Here is a 12,814-nt window from a genome sequence, read left to right on the forward strand (position 1 = left end):
TAAAGTGTATATGTGTGAAATATGATCCAAGTGTTGATTTGACAGGTTTTATAAAGTGTATAATGTGTGAAATATGATCCAAGTGTTGATTTGACAGGTTTTATAAAGTGTATATGTGTGAAATATGATTTAAGTGTTGACTTTGAGAGGTTTTTTAAAGTGTATATGTGTGAAATATGATCCAAGTGTTGATTTGACAGGTTTTATAAAGTGTATATGTGTGAAATATGATCCAAGTGTTGATTTGACAGGGTTTTTTAAAGTGTATATGTGTGAAATATGATCCAAGTGTTGACTTTGACAGGGTTTATAAAGTGTATAAGTGTGAAATATGATCCCAGTGTTGATTTGACAGGTTTTATAAAGTGTATATGTGTGAAATATGATCCCAGTGTTGATTTGACAGGTTTTATAAAGTGTATATGTGTGAAATATGATCCAAGTGTTGACTTTGACAGGTTTTATAAAGTGTATATGTGTGAAATATGATCCAAGTGTTGATTTGACATGTTTTATAAAGTGTATATGTGTGAAATATGATCCAAGTGTTGATTTGACAGGGTTTATAAAGTGTATATGTGTGAAATATGATCCAAGTGTTGATTTGACAGGGTTTATAAAGTGTATATGTGTGAAATATGATCCAAGTGTTGATTTGACAGGTTTTATAAAGTGTATATGTGTGAAATATGATCCAAGTGTTGACTTTGAGAGGACTTTTTTTAAAGTGTATATGTGTGAAATATGATCCAAGTGTTGACTTTGAGAGGTTTTATAAAGTGTATATGTGTGAAATATGATCCAAGTGTTGATTTGACAGGTTTTATAAAGTGTATATGTGTGAAATATGATCCAAGTGTTGACTTTGACAGGTTTTATAAAGTGTATATGTGTGAAATATGATCCAAGTGTTGATTTGACAGGTTTTATAAAGTGTATATGTGTGAAATATGATCCAAGTGTTGATTTGACAGGTTTTATAAAGTGTATATGTGTGAAATATGATCCAAGTGTTGATTTGACAGGTTTTATAAAGTGTATATGTGTGAAATATGCTTTAAGTGTTGACTTTGAGAGGTTTTTTAAAGTGTATATGTGTGAAATATGATCCAAGTGTTGACTTTGAGAGGTTTTATAAAGTGTATATGTGTGAAATATGATCCAAGTGTTGATTTGACAGGTTTTAGGTTTTATAAAGTGTATATGTGTGAAATATGATCCAAGTGTTGATTTGACAGGTTTTATAAAGTGTATATGTGTGAAATATGCTTTAAGTGTTGACTTTGAGAGGTTTTTTAAAGTGTATATGTGTGAAATATGATCCAAGTGTTGACTTTGAGAGGTTTTATAAAGTGTATATGTGTGAAATATGATCCAAGTGTTGATTTGACAGGTTTTATAAAGTGTATATGTGTGAAATATGATCCAAGTGTTGATTTGACAGGTTTTATAAAGTGTATATGTGTGAAATATGATCCAAGTGTTGATTTGACAGGTTTTATAAAGTGTATATGTGTGAAATATGATCCAAGTGTTGATTTGACAGGTTTTATAAAGTGTATATGTGTGAAATATGATCCAAGTGTTGATTTGACAGGTTTTATAAAGTGTATATGTGTGAAATATGATCCAAGTGTTGACTTTGAGAGGTTTTTTAAAGTGTATATGTGTGAAATATGATCCAAGTGTTGACTTTGACAGGTTTTATAAAGTGTATATGTGTGAAATATGATCCAAGTGTTGATTTGACAGGTTTTATAAAGTGTATATGTGTGAAATATGATCCAAGTGTTGATTTGACAGGTTTTATAAAGTGTATATGTGTGAAATATGCTTTAAGTGTTGACTTTGAGAGGTTTTTTAAAGTGTATATGTGTGAAATATGATCCAAGTGTTGACTTTGAGAGGTTTTATAAAGTGTATATGTGTGAAATATGATCCAAGTGTTGATTTGACAGGTTTTTATAAAGTGTATATGTGTGAAATATGATCCAAGTGTTGATTTGACAGGTTTTATAAAGTGTATATGTGTGAAATATGATCCAAGTGTTGATTTGACAGGTTTTATAAAGTGTATATGTGTGAAATATGCTTTAAGTGTTGACTTTGAGAGGTTTTTTAAAGTGTATATGTGTGAAATATGATCCAAGTGTTGATTTGACAGGTTTTATAAAGTGTATATGTGTGAAATATGATCCAAGTGTTGATTTGACAGGTTTTATAAAGTGTATATGTGTGAAATATGCTTTAAGTGTTGACTTTGAGAGGTTTTATAAAGTGTATATGTGTGAAATATGATCCAAGTGTTGATTTGACAGGTTTTATAAAGTGTATATGTGTGAAATATGATCCAAGTGTTGATTTGACAGGTTTTATAAAGTGTATATGTGTGAAATATGATCCAAGTGTTGATTTGACAGGTTTTATAAAGTGTATATGTGTGAAATATGATCCAAGTGTTGATTTGACAGGTTTTATAAAGTGTATATGTGTGAAATATGATCCAAGTGTTGACTTTGACAGGTTTTTTAAAGTGTATATGTGTGAAATATGCTTTAAGTGTTGACTTTGAGAGGTTTTTTTTAAAGTGTATATGCTTTAAGTGTGTGAAATATGATCCAAGTGTTGATTTGACAGGTTTTATAAAGTGTATATGTGTGAAATATGATCCAAGTGTTGATTTGACAGGTTTTATAAAGTGTATATGTGTGAAATATGATCCAAGTGTTGACTTTGAGAGGTTTTATAAAGTGTATATGTGTGAAATATGATCCAAGTGTTGATTTGACAGGTTTTATAAAGTGTATATGTGTGAAATATGATCCAAGTGTTGATTTGACAGGTTTTATAAAGTGTATAAGTGTGAAATATGCTTTAAGTGTTGACTTTGAGAGGTTTTATAAAGTGTATATGTGTGAAATATGATCCAAGTGTTGATTTGACAGGTTTTATAAAGTGTATATGTGTGAAATATGATCCAAGTGTTGATTTGACAGGTTTTATAAAGTGTATATGTGTGAAATATGCTTTAAGTGTTGACTTTGAGAGGTTTTTTAAAGTGTATATGTGTGAAATATGCTTTAAGTGTTGACTTTGAGAGGTTTTTTAAAGTGTATATGTGTGAAATATGCTTTAAGTGTTGACTTTGAGAGGTTTTTTAAAGTGTATATGTGTGAAATATGCTTCCTTTCGTTCATTAATGGTGAAACGCTGCCGTTTGGTGGCCGAAAGCGCACATCGCACCTCATTGAAAATACAAAGGGGGGTTTAAAGCTAAAACGAGTATTTAGTACTATAAACACTCTTTGCATTTCAGATTAATGTATCTGTTAACGTTGACGGTGTTTCTATACAAGCTGAGAGTATTGTGCGGTCATTAAACTGCTCTTAAGTGAGACATATCTTTGTATATCTTTGTATATATTTGTAATATTTTGATATATATTGTTCATTTTACTGAGAAAACAAATTCTGTAAGCAAATAATCCCACTTGATAGTTATATTAACTTGATTTAACTGAGAAAAACATTCAGTAATCAAATAACAACACTTGATATTGATATATAGTGTTCATTTGACTGAGAAAACAAATTCTGTAAGCAAATAATCCCACTTGACAGTTATATTAACTTGATTTAACTGAGAAAAACATTCAGTAATCAAATAACAACACTTGATATTGATATATAGTGTTCATTTGACTGAGAAAACAAATTCTGTAAGCAAATAATCCCACTTGATAGTTATATTAACTTGATTTAACTGAGAAAAACATTCAGTAATCAAATAACAACACTTGATATTGATATATAGTGTTCATTTGACTGAGAAAACAAATTCTGTAAGCAAATAATCCCACTTGATAGTTATATTAACTTGATTTAACTGAGAAAAACATTCAGTAATCAAATAACAACACTTGATATTGATATATAGTGTTCATTTGACTGAGAAAACAAATTCTGTAAGCAAATAATCCCACTTGATAGTTATATTAACTTGATTTAACTGAGAAAAACATTCAGTAATCAAATAACAACACTTGATATAGATATATAGTGTTCATTTTACTGAGAAAACAAATTCTGTAAGCAAATAATCCCACTTGATAGTTATATTAACTTGATTTAACTGAGAAAAACATTCAGTAATCAAATAACAACACTTGATATTGATATATAGTGTTCATTTGACTGAGAAAACAAATTCTGTAAGCAAATAATCCCACTTGACAGTTATATTAACTTGATTTAACTGAGAAAAACATTCAGTAATCAAATAACAACACTTGATATTGATATATAGTGTTCATTTGACTGAGAAAACAAATTCTGTAAGCAAATAATCCCACTTGACAGTTATATTAACTTGATTTAACTGAGAAAAACATTCAGTAATCAAATAACAACACTTGATATTGATATATAGTGTTCATTTGACTGAGAAAACAAATTCTGTAAGCAAATAATCCCACTTGACAGTTATATTAACTTGATTTAACTGAGAAAAACATTCAGTAATCAAATAACAACACTTGATATTGATATATAGTGTTCATTTGACTGAGAAAACAAATTCTGTAAGCAAATAATCCCACTTGATAGTTATATTAACTTGATTTAACTGAGAAAAAAACTGACAGGTTTTTTAAAGTGTATATGTGTGAAATATGCTTTAAGTGTTGACTTTGAGAGGTTTTTTAAAGTGTATATGTGTGAAATATGCTTCAAGTGTTGACTTTGAGAGGTTTTTTAAAGTGTATATGTGTGAAATATGCTTTAAAGTTGACTTTGAGAGGTTTTTTAATGTGTATATGTGTGAAATATGCTTCCTTTCGTTCATTAATGGTGAAACGCTGCCGTTTGGTGGCCGAAAGCGCGCATCGCACCTCATTGAAGGAAAATATACACACGGTTTATCTAAGTCCGTTTAAAATGGGATGGGCGAAGGAAAGTTGAGCAAAAGCTCCTGAAAATAGTCTAGGGGGAGTTACGCGGTGTCATTTGTTTGAATTTATTAGAAAGAGAACCGTGCCGGCAACTTAAAAACAGTATGCGGCTTCAGATGACATCATTCGGTACGGAGCGTCGCGGGGGACAAAAGAGTGAAAGCTATACACCGCGCGGCGACGCCTCCCGCGAGATACTTCCGGTTCGTCGTCAGGGGAGGAGGTCAAAACAAAGATGGAGGGCGCCGCATGGCGGGTGAGTCAACTTTTACTTTAAAACGGGCTAGAATGACACATCCGCGACATTCTAGTGGGTGTTAAAGACGGCGAAGGGATCTCTGAGATAAGTTTGAGGCCAACTGTGAGCAAAAGAGGACCGTGACGTCGAAAAAAACGGTCAAAAACGGTCGAAAAACGGTCGCGTTTGACGGTTGGGGGGGGGGGGGGGGCGGGGGGGGACGCGTTATCGATCGTAGGGGAGCTTAAAATGGCTTTCCATAAAGCCACGCTTAACCAAATAAGCTTTTCCGGGTTCTTTACAGAGGGAAGGAAGTCAGTAATCAAATAACAACACTTGATATTGATATATATTGTTCATTTGACTGATAAAATCAATTCTGTAAGCAAATAATCCCACTTGATAGTTATATTAACTTGATTTAACTGAGAAAAACATTCAGTAATCAAATAACAACACTTGATATTGATATATAGTGTTCATTTGACTGAGAAAACAAATTCTGTAAGCAAATAATCCCACTTGATAGTTATATTAACTTGATTTAACTGAGAAAAACATTCAGTAATCAAATAACAACACTTGATATTGATATATATTGTTCATTTTACTGAGAAAACAAATTCTGTAAGCAAATAATCCCACTTCATTTATTATTAGTAGTAGTATTGTTGTTATTATTATGATATATATCAATATGCATGTGTTTTTCAGCTCCTACCATGGGTACAGGTACGAAAAGTGACTGAAGCTTTTAAAGGACAACCGACACTTTTGCACAACTTGTTTTCCATCAACAAAAATGACTTCAAATGACTTCTACATGACTTCAAATGACTTCTACATGCCCAGGTGAGCTGTTACGGACGCTTGACAGCGTACTGTCATATTCTATATTATTACTATTATTAGTATTGTTGTTATTATTATGATATAGTATATTCAAGCACCAAAGGCGGGGCCGCTTGGGGGAATCTCGGCCTCTACTTTTGAAATATTTTCTAAGTGTTGAGAGCTCCAGAAGGGGGCGAACGCCGGTCCCCAGACGCCGCCCGGGGAACCAGAGCTGGGGGAGCTTGAGCTGGGTGGATGGAGCAGCCCTCCCGGAAGTCTGACAGCGGGGGTTTACGGAGGTCTCCAAGCCGACTATCAAGCACCAAAGGCGGGCATGCTTGGGGGAATCTCGGCCTCCACTTTTTGAATATTTTCTAAAGTGTTTTGAGCTCCAGCAAGGGGGCGAACGCCGGTCCCCAGACGCCGCCCGGGGAACCAGCGCTCGGGTTGGGACTGAGCTGGAGGATGGAGCAGCCTCCCTGGAAGTCTGACAGCGGGGTTTTGCGGAGGTCTCCAAGCCGACTATCAAGCACCAAAGGCGGGCATGCGTGGGGAATCTCGGCCTCACTTTTGAAATATTTTCTAAGTGTTTGAGCTCCAGCAAGGGGGCGACAGCCGGTCCCCAGACGCCGCCCGGGGGGGACCGCGTCGGGTGGACTGAGCTGGAGGGTGACGCAGCCTCCCTGGAAGTCTGACAGCGGGGGTTTACGGAGGTCTCCAAGCCGGGCTATCAAGCACCAAAGGCGGGCATGCTGGGGGGGGATCTCGGCCTCCACTTTTGAAATATTTTTCTAAGTGTTTGAGCTCCAGCAAGACGGCGAACGCCGGTCCCCAGACGCCGCCCGGGGAACCAGAGCTGTGGGTAATTGAGCTGGAGGATGGAAGCAGCCTCCCTGGAAGTCTGACAGCGGGGGTTTGCGGAGGTCTCCAAGCCGGACTATCAAGCACCAAAGGCGGGCATGCGTGGGGGAATCTCGGCCTCTACTTTTGGAATATTTTCTAAGTGTTTGAGCTCCAGCAAGGGGGCGACGCCGGTCCCCAGACGCCGCCCGGGGAACCAGAGCTGCGGGGGAGTGGCTGGGGGATGGAGCAGCTCCCTGGAAGTCTGACAGCGGGCCAACCGGTCCCCAGACGCCGCCCGGGGGACCAGCGCTCGGGTGGAAGTGAGCTGGAGGATGACGCAGCCTCCCTGGAAGTCTGACAGCGGGGGTTTACGGAGGTCCTTCAAGCCGGCTATCAAGCACCAAAGGCGGGCGTGCTTGGGGGAATCTCGGCCTCCACTTTTGGAATATTTTTCTAAGTGTTTGAGCTCCAGCAAGACGGCGAACGCCGGTCCCCAGACGCCGCCCGGGGAACAGAGCTGCGGGGGAGTGCGCTGGGGATGGAGCAGCCTCCCTGGAAGTCTGACAGCGGGCCAGCCGGTCCCAGACGCCGCCCGGGGAACCAGAGCTGGGTGTAATTGAGCTGGAGGATGGAGCAGCCTCCCTGGAAGTCTGACAGCGGGGGTTTACGGAGGTCTCCAAGCCGACTATCAAGCACCAAGGCGGGCATGTTGGGGGAATCTCGGCCTCCACTTTTTGAATATTTTCTAAGTGTTTGAGCTCCAGCAAGGGGGCGAACGCCGGTCCCAGACGCCGCCCGGGGAACCAGAGCTGCGGGGGAGTGAGCTGGGTGATGGAGCAGCCTCCCTGGAAGTCTGACAGCGGGCCAGCCGGTCCCCAGACGCCGCCCGGGGAACCAGAGCTGGGTGTAATTGAGCTGGAGGATGGAGCAGCCTCCCTGGAAGTCTGACAGCGGGGGTTTTGCGGAGGTCTCCAAGCCGACTATCAAGCACCAAAAGGCGGGCATGCGTGGGAGAATCTCGGCCTCCAGTTTTGAAATATTTTCTAAGTGTTTGACCTCCACCAAGGGGGCGAAAGCCGGTCCCCAGACGCCGCCCGGGGAACCAGAGCGCGGTGAGAGTGAGCTGGGTGATGGAGCAGCCTCCATGGAAGTCTGACAGCGGGCCAGCGGTCCCCAGACGCCCCGGGGAACCAGAGCTGGGGGTAGTGAGCTGGAGGATGGAGCAGCCTCCCTGGAAGCGGTCGGGTGGGACTGAGCTGGAGGATGGAGCAGCCTCCTGGAGTCTGACAGCGGGGCTTTGCGGAGGTCTTCCAAGCCGGCTATCAAGCACCAAAGGCGGGCATGCGTGGGGGAATCTCGGCCTCCACTAGTTTGGAATATTTTCTAAGTGTTTGAGCTCCAGCAAGGGGGCGAACGCCGGTCCCCAGACGCCGCCCGGGGAACCAGCGGGGGAGTGAGCTGGGGATGGGAGCCTCCCTGAGCTGGCCAGCCGGTGGACCAGGCAGCTGGAGGATGAGCTCCCTGGAAGTCTGACAGCGGGGGTTTGCGGAGGTCTCCAAGCCGGCTATCAAGCACCAAAGGCGGGCATGCGTGGGGGGAATCTCGGCCTCCACTTTTGAAATATTTTCTAAGTGTTTGAGCTCCAGCAAGGGGGCGACAGCCGGTCCCCAGACGCCGCCCGGGGAACCAGCGCTGGGGTGGGACTGAGCTGGGGGATGGAGCAGCCTCCCTGGAAGTCTGACAGCGGGGGCTTGCGGAGGTCTCCAAGCCGACTATCAAGCACCAAAGGCTGGCATGCGTGGGGGAATCTCGGCCTCTAGTTTGGAATATTTTCTAAGTGTTTGAGCTCCAGCAAGGGGGCGACAGCCGGTCCCCAGACGCCGCCCGGGGAACCAGAGTCGGGTGGGATTGAGCTGGAGGGTGGAGCAGCCTCCTGGAAGTCTGACAGCGGGGCTTTGCGGAGGTCTCCAAGCCGACTATCAAGCACCAAAGGCGGGCATGCGTGGGGGAATCTCGGCCTCCACTTTTTGAAATATTTTCTAAGTGTTTGAGCTCCAGCAAGGGGGCGAACAGCCGGTCCCCAGACGCCGCCCGGGGAACCGAGCTGGGTGGGAGTGAGCTGGGGATGGAGCAGCCTCCCTGGAAGTCTGACAGCGGGCCAGCCGGTCCCCAGAGCTGCCCCTGGAAGTCTGACAGCGGGGCTTTGCGGAGGTCTCCAAGCCGACTATCAAGCACCAAAGGCGGGCATGCGTTGGGAGAATCTCGGCCTCCACTTTGTGAATATTTTCTAAGTGTTTGGAGCTCCAGCAAGGGGGGCGACAGCCGGTCCCCAGACGCCGCCCGGGAAACCAGCGTCTGGGTGTAATTGAGCTGGAGGATGGAGCAGCTCCCCTGTGAAGTCTGACAGCGGGGGTTTGCGGAGGTCTCAAGCCGATAATCAAGCACCAAAGGCGGGCGTGCGTGGGGGAGCTTTTTGGAAATATTTTCTAAGTGTTTGAGCTCCAGAGGGGGGCGACAGCCGGTGCGTCGGGTGGGACTGAGCTGGATGGAGCAGCCTCCTGGAAGTCTGACAGCGGGGGTTTGCGGAGGTCTCCAAGCCGACTATCAAGCACCAAAGGCGGGCATGCGTGGGGGAATCTCGGCCTCCACTTTTGGAATATTTTCTAAGTGTTGGAGCTCCAGCAAGGGGGCGAATGCCGGTCCCCAGACGCCGCCCGGGGAACCAGAGCTGCGGGGGGAGTGAGCTGGAGGATGGAGCAGCCTCCCTGGAAGTCTGACAGCGGGCCAGCCGGTCCCCAGACGCCGCCCAAAGGGGAACCTGAGCTGGGGGAATCTGAGCTCTAGTTTTGAAATAGCAGCTCCCTGGAAGTCTGACAGCAAGGGGGCCAGCGGTCCCCAGACGCCGCCCGGGGAACCAGAGCTGGGTGTAATTGAGCTGGAGGATGGAGCAGCCTCCCTGGAAGTCTGACAGCGGGGCTTTGCGGAGGTCTCCAAGCCGACTATCAAGCACCAAAGGCGGGCATGCTTGGGGGGGGAATCTCGGCCTCCACCTTTTGAAATATTTTCTAAGTGTTGGAGCTCCAGCAAGGGGGCGATGCCGGTCCCCAGACGGCGAACGCCGGTCCCCAGAGCCGGTCCCCAGACGCCGCCCGGGGAACCAGAGCTGCGGGGGGGGAGTGAGCTGGAGGATGGAGCAGCCTCCCTGGAAGTCTGACAGCGGGCCAGCCGGTCCCCAGACGCCGCCCGGGGAACCAGAGCTGGGTGTAATTGAGCTGGAGGATGGAGCAGCCTCCCTGGAAGTCTGACAGCGGGGGTTTGCGGAGGTCTCCAAGCCGACTATCAAGCACCAAAGGCGGGCATGCGTGGGGGAATCTCGGCCTCCACTTTTTGAATATTTTCTAAGTGTTGGAGCTCCAGCAAGACGGGCGAATGCCGGTCCCCAGACGCCGCCCGGGGAACCAGAGCTGCGGGGGAGTGAGCTGGGTGGATGGAGCAGCCTCCCTGGAAGTCTGACAGCGGGCCAGCCGGTCCCCAGACGCCGCCCGGGGAACCAGAGCTGCGGGGGGGGAGTGAGCTGGAGGATGAAGCAGCCTCCCTGGAAGTCTGACAGGGGCCAGCCGGTCCCCAGACGCCGCCCGGGGAACCAGAGCTGCGGGGAGAGTGAGCTGGAGGATGGAGCAGCCTCCATGGAAGTCTGACAGCGGGCCAGCCGGTCCCCAGACGCCGCCCGGGGAACCAGAGCTGGGTGTAATTGAGCTGGAGGATGGAGCAGCCTCCCTGGAAGTCTGACAGCGGGGGTTTGCGGAGGTCTCCAAGCCGACTATCAAGCACCAAAGGCGGGCATGCGTGGGGGAATCTCGGCCTCCCTTTTGGAATATTTTCTAAGTGTTGGAGCTCCAGCAAGGGGGCGAATGCCGGTCCCCAGACGCCGCCTGGGGAACCAGAGCTGCGGGGGAGTGAGCTGGGTGATGGAGCAGCCTCCCTGGAAGTCTGACAGCGGGCCAGCCGGTCCCCAGACGCCGCCCGGGGAACCAGAGCTGCGGGGGGAGTGAGCTGGAGGATGAAGCAGCCTCCATGGAAGTCTGACAGCGGGCCAGCCGGTCCCCAGACGCCGCCCGGGGAACCAGAGCTGGGTGTAATTGAGCTGGAGGATGGAGCAGCCTCCCTGGAAGTCTGACAGCGGGGGTTTGCGGAGGTCTCCAAGCCGACTATCAAGCACCAAAGGCGGGCGTGCTTGGGGGAATCTCGGCCTCCACTTTTGGAATATTTTCTAAGTGTTTGAGCTCCAGCAAGACGGCGAACGCCGGTCCCCAGACGCCGCCCGGGGAACCAGAGCTGGGTGTAATTGAGCTGGAGGATGGAGCAGCCTCCCTGGAAGTCTGACAGCGGGGCTTTGCGGAGGTCTCCAAGCCGACTATCAAGCACCAAAGGCGGGCGTGCTTGGGGGAATCTCGGCCTCCACTTTTGGAATATTTTCTAAGTGTTTGAGCTCCAGCAAGGGGGCGAATGCCGGTCCCCAGACGCCGCCCGGGGAACCAGAGCTGGGGGGGAATGAGCTGGAGGATGGAGCAGCCTCCTGGAAGTCTGACAGCGGGGTTATTTAAAGTGTATATGTGTGAAATATGATCCAAGTGTTGATTTGACAGGTTTTATAAAGTGTATAAGTGTGAAATATGATCCAAGTGTTGATTTGACAGGTTTTATAAAGTGTATATGTGTGAAATATGATCCAAGTGTTGACTTTGAGAGGTTTTATAAAGTGTATAAGTGTGAAATATGATCCAAGTGTTGATTTGACAGGTTTTATAAAGTGTATATGTGTGAAATATGATCCAAGTGTTGACTTTGACAGGTTTTATAAAGTGTATATGTGTGAAATATGATCCAAGTGTTGATTTGACAGGTTTTATAAAGTGTATATGTGTGAAATATGATCCAAGTGTTGATTTGAGAGGTTTTATAAAGTGTATATGTGTGAAATATGATCCAAGTGTTGATTTGACAGGTTTTATAAAGTGTATAAGTGTGAAATATGATCCAAGTGTTGATTTGACAGGTTTTATAAAGTGTATATGTGTGAAATATGATCCAAGTGTTGATTTGACAGGTTTTATAAAGTGTATATGTGTGAAATATGATCCAAGTGTTGATTTGACAGGTTTTTTAAAGTGTATATGTGTGAAATATGCTTTAAGTGTTGACTTTGAGAGGTTTTATAAAGTGTATATGTGTGAAATATGATCCAAGTGTTGATTTGACAGGTTTTATAAAGTGTATATGTGTGAAATATGATCCAAGTGTTGATTTGACAGGTTTTTTAAAGTGTATATGTGTGAAATATGATCCAAGTGTTGATTTGACAGGTTTTATAAAGTGTATATGTGTGAAATATGATCCAAGTGTTGATTTGACAGGTTTTATAAAGTGTATATGTGTGAAATATGATCCAAGTGTTGACTTTGACAGGTTTTATAAAGTGTATATGTGTGAAATATGATCCAAGTGTTGACTTTGACAGGTTTTATAAAGTGTATATGTGTGAAATATGATCCAAGTGTTGATTTGACAGGTTTTATAAAGTGTATATGTGTGAAATATGATCCAAGTGTTGATTTGACAGGTTTTATAAAGTGATGTGTGAAATATGATCCAAGTGTTGATTTGACAGGTTTTATAAAGTGTATATGTGTGAAATATGATCCAAGTGTTGATTTGACAGGTTTTATAAAGTGTATATGTGTGAAATATGATTTAAGTGTTGATTTGAGAGGTTTTATAAAGTGTATATGTGTGAAATATGATCCAAGTGTTGATTTGACAGGTTTTATAAAGTGTATATGTGTGAAATATGATCCAAGTGTTGATTTGACAGGTTTTATAAAGTGTATATGTGTGAAATATGATCCAAGTGTTGATTTGACAGGTTTTATAAAGTGTATATGTGTGAAAT

At 44.2% G+C, this 12,814-nt stretch overlaps 1 long non-coding RNA gene across 1 annotated transcript in view; it reads left to right on the forward strand.

Moving 5' to 3' along the window:
• The first annotated feature begins 4,427 nt into the window (after positions 1–4,427).
• LOC148884108 (uncharacterized) overlaps positions 4,428–12,814 on the forward strand; it is a 40,823-nt gene continuing 32,436 nt past the window's right edge. Inside the window, exons 1-2 of the long non-coding RNA XR_016118500.1 lie at positions 4,428–5,205; positions 5,902–6,039. This is a non-coding gene — a long non-coding RNA (uncharacterized LOC148884108). The remainder of the gene's footprint in view (positions 5,206–5,901; positions 6,040–12,814) is intronic.

Source organism: Hippocampus bargibanti, linkage group LG19 (assembly GCF_051943395.1).
Source record: "Hippocampus bargibanti isolate YZ-2025 linkage group LG19, ASM5194339v1, whole genome shotgun sequence".
In the NCBI taxonomy this organism is placed as follows: Eukaryota; Metazoa; Chordata; class Actinopteri; order Syngnathiformes; family Syngnathidae; genus Hippocampus; species Hippocampus bargibanti.